Below are 4,946 nucleotides of genomic sequence, written 5' to 3' on the forward strand. Positions count from 1 at the left end.
GGAATCAACTGAACGAAGAGAAGAATATTTTGGTGAGGGGCGCTATAAGGTTCTCCAGGGGTAGATACAGCATCAGACTCAATCAATGGGGCAAAGATCTGCATTGCTGAGCTTACTTCAGAAGTCCATTACTTCTCTCTTCAAATATTTTTACAATTTTGGTTTTGAGATGATTTGGCAACAAGTAATTTTTAGGATTCCAAATTGGTCATCACTTTTAAGTGTTCATGGTGCACGTGCAGGAATACTATCTAATAGCAAAGAATATACATTATTAATAGATTTTAAAATATAAGCAACAGTGAAATTGACACATACTATGATTTGATATGCAGGTAAGCAGTTATATCAATTAAAAGTGAAGACAGTAGTCCTCCTTGTCCGCTATGTTCAGCGAGACCAGGACTACTGAGAACTTAAGAACAATGGCAATGGGTTTTTGATCCTACTGCACATATTGGCTTTGTGGGAGCCTAGGCAGTATGGATGCTCACCTTACTAGACCTGGATGGAGGTGGGTGGTCCTTGGACTTCCCACAGGGCAGTGAACCCTGATTGCTCTTTGGGCTGACGAGGGAGGGGGACTTAATTGGGGGAGGGGGGGAAATGGAAGGCGAAGAGACAGAAATCTTTAATAAATAAATAAATAAATAAAAATTAAAAAAAAAGGCCTATGGAAGGCCGGACGATGGTGGCGCAAGCCTTTAATCCCAGCACTCGGGAGGCAGAGGCAGACGGATCTCTGGGAGTTCGAGGCCAGCCTGGTCTACAAGAGCTAGTTCCGGGACAGGCACCAAAACTAAAACTACAGAGAAACCCTGACTCACAAAACCAAAAAAAAAAAAAAAAAAAAAAAAAAAAAAAAAAAAAAAAAAAAAAGGCTTATGGAAACATAGTATAAAAGATTGTGAATGAAGCATTATCAATAAATGATTAAAGTAATTTTCAAAATTGAGAGCTGGCAAGGTTGTAACTCTCATTGGAGAAGTAATAATGTTATCTTAGTTATGAACATAGGTCGTCTTTGCACCAAGAATGATCATAATACCCCCAAATGCTGGATTTATCAATTGTTACCATTAGAACTTAACTAATTACGAAAAATATATATACTATCAAGAAAGATAAAGGAGTTGGATGGTGACAGGAAGAATTATAAAGTAGTTTCTTTAGGGAGTGTCTCAATGAGAAGGTGATACCTGAATGCAGCTGCCACGGATATATTGAGGAAGCCATAAATATATTGGAGGAAGAGTATACTGGAGCTACAAATGGGTCAATACAACAGAGAAAGACAACAGTATGAAGGTAGTATCATCTTTTAAAGTGAATCTAACAAATACTGTACCTGTGAATCCAACCATTATTAACATAGCTCAAATATATTTATTCTGTAATAGATCAACAGAGTAGTTGACATCAATTACATTGAGCATTAGAAGTATGCCACTGACAATTAGCAGTGATTAAGAATAAATGGGAAAAATTATATGTCTCTACTTAGAATTCACATTAGCCACCTGTATTCAAGGCTTGTCTGGGGAAAACTCTACATATAATATAGACATGAAGACTTGAAAGATTATAGTTCAGAGAAATCTGAAGAAAGAAATCAGTAATTAATGTCAACAGGAGTTTACCAAAATTGAAAGAACATTAACATTTGCTTATACTCAAATGTATGTGACCTAGTTATAATTTCTGTTGCTACAATGAAGCACCATGACAGAAAAGGGTTTGTTTGGCTTATACTTTAAAAAAAGTAGTCAATCAATGGAGAAAGTCAAGAGAAGAACTTAAACAGGATGGGAAACTGGAAGCAGGGAATAATAAAGAGGTCATGACAGTGTGATACTTATTAGCTTGCTCTTTGGGGCTTGCTCAGTCTGCTATTTCATAACACTCAGCTGTACCAGTCCAGAGGTAACTCCACTTGCAATGGACTGGGTCCTCCCCCATGATTTACTAATTAAGAAATTTCCATAATTGATATAGGTATTCCTTCTGTATGCTGTGAATACCGCTGGTTAATAAAGAAGCTGCTTTGGGCCTATTGCAGTGCAGAGTAGGGCAAGGAAGGAGTTCCAAGCAGATAGAGGAGGAGAGAGTAGGCAGAGTCAATGAGACATCATGTAGCCACTGCTGAACAGGAAGTTTACTGGTAAACAACGAGCATTGTGGTAAAATATAAAATAATGGAAATGGGTTAATTTAAGATACAAGCGCTAGCTAGCAATACACTTAAGTTATTGGCCAAGCAGTGTTTTAAATAATATTGTTTCTTTGTGGTTATTTCAGATCAGAGCAGCTGGGAAACAAATGAAATAGTCACAAATAATATAAAATATCTTAGTATAATTCTAACCAAGAAAGTGAAAGACCTGTTTTATAAGAACCTACTTGAACACATTGGCACAGGAGACCACTTCCAAATATAATCCCAACAGCACAGACATTAAGAGAGACAATTAATAAATGGGACCTCCTGAAACTGAAAAGCTTCTGTAAAGCAAAGGATATGGTCCACAAGACAAAATGACAGCCTAAGAATGGGAAAAGATCTTCACTATCCCCATAACAGACAGAAATCTGATCTCCAAATTATACAGAGAGCTCAAGATATTGGTTACCAAAAGTACACACAATCCAATTTAAAAAATGGAGTAGACAGAACTCTCAACAGAGGAATATAAAATGGCTGAAAGACATTTAAGAAAATGTTCAGCAACCTTAGTCATCAGAGAAATGCAAATCAAAACAACTCTGAGATTCCATCTTACACATGTAAGAATGGCCAAGATCAAAAACATTGATGACAACTTATTCTGGAGAGGTTTGAGGTAAATAGAACACTTCTGCATTGCTAGTGGAAATGCAAGCTGGTACAGCCTCATTGGATGACAGTATGGTGATTTCTCAGAAAATTAGGAAACATCCTTCCTCAAGACCCAGTAATACCACTTTTCGGTATATATCCAAAGGATGCTCAATCATGCCACAAGGACATGTGCTCAACTATGTTCATAGCAGCCTTGTTTGTCATAGCAGAACCTGGAAACAACCTAATGTAGGTTTCAGCCTTCATTAGAAAAGTGCCAAGAAAAGGTGACTGTAAAGTGTTAAATCCAAAATGGCTGCAGATATCTTAACCATTATCCCATCTTTGAGGCTCTGGGAACATCTCTGAAAATATGATGGAAAGATTTTAAGAGGCAGAGTTTTGGGATGATTATTGGATGGCAGGAAAAGGTGGATGTACTCATAAATTCATAGCAATTTTGCTATCTACAAAAGACATCATAAGACCAAGCCAGGCAGTTTCCCACCAAGAATAGGAGAAAAACACAGGAAACTTCACCCTGAGCTGATGACCAATCAACAGTTGGTAGCTACTAGAAAATGAAACCTGGTTTATTCCCCATGCTCCATATGGACATCACCCATCTGCCCATATGTGCAACTCAAATTAAAAAAGAAAAGGTACTAAAAATTGAGGAGGAGAAGAAGAAGGTAAGAGGAAGAAAAAGAAACAGTGTTGTGAGGTGCACATGTTGGATGTTGTGGGTGTTCGGGAAGAGTTGAAGGGATGATGTATGTGATGTTTTGAATTGGAAATACATCCTTTTGGCTTAGGTACTTGAACAGTTGATGCTCTGTTGTTTGTGCTATTTTAGGGGGTTTAGGTTGAGCATTCTTGCCTGAAGAAGTCTGTCACTGGATGTAAAATCTGTGTCATATAGTCTGTCCTTACTTCTAGTTTGCTTTCTACACTTCAGGCTTATAATTGCAGATATGATTTCTCAGAAACCGCTTCTGCAACCACAGAGTGGACTTTTATATTTTTGGACCTATAAGTCAAAACAAACTCATCATTCTGCAAATGAGCTTGGTCATGGTGTCTTACCACATCAATAGAAAAGTAATACAGATAAGGGTAGGAATATAAAAAATACATAAACAAGTATAAAAACAACATAGAGCCTCTGCTTATTAGAATATTTATTCCTTATGAAGAAATGACAATTTACACTTGCAGAATTAATTGTATACTATCACATTTTATAAACAGTGTGGAATTTCTTAGCCCAAATTATTAAATAAAGATATAAATTACAGTATACTTTATAACATTTATGGATGATACTTAAAATAATTCAAATCATTAATATTTTTAAATGGCATGTTCTTTTAAGTGAATTGAAATTAAAAATACTTTCATTTAGGTTTATCCCTATCCATGAGGCTGCTACCTGAGTTTTAAAGTTTATCCAACCAAAACCAGTCTTGACTTACAATATAATTAGAATGTCAAATCAAACACATTTACTTGTTTTGGCTTCACTTGAAGTCCCAAAGTGCAGCAATACCAAGAGCTTTGTTAAAATGGTGTGTGTCTATAAATGAGTCAAGATCATTTTATTCTGCCTGGTCTTTTTACTTTTCTTTTAGAGTAACAATAAGCAAGAACCTCCACTTTACTCTGAAAAAAAAAAATCCATTTCTATCAGCTGCTTGCAGATTCTTCCTTTCTTATATTAGTGGTGACTGAATCATCAGAGTGAGGTTTCTCAGTTGTAATGCTGGATTTCTTTAATATCAGCTGGAGAACTGGACAGAAAAAAATCTGTGTTTGATTCTGCTCTACTACATATATTTGAGATAAGGCATTAGCTTTTTATGAGCATACAAGGAATTGTTGATGATGAAACAGTGTAAGAAATTCCTTAGCAGGAAGAAAGACATAATACTTCAGATGCTCAAACCAGTGAGAGACTGAAGAATGGGAAAGATACTGCAACAGAATAGAATGAGCAAAACCCACAGATGAGCCATGCGTGGAGGTGCAGAAAGCCTAGGAAGCTAATAGAAAGTTTCACTGCACCATTGGCTATCTTTCAGACCAACAAAGCAATCCTCTTTAGAACAGGAATAACATTAGGGAAGTC

The sequence above is a fragment of the Alexandromys fortis genome, unplaced genomic scaffold, assembly GCF_014885135.2.
Source record: "Alexandromys fortis isolate MF-2015 unplaced genomic scaffold, M_Fortis_MF-2015_v1.1 scaffold_116, whole genome shotgun sequence".
Lineage (NCBI taxonomy): Eukaryota > Metazoa > Chordata > Mammalia > Rodentia > Cricetidae > Alexandromys > Alexandromys fortis.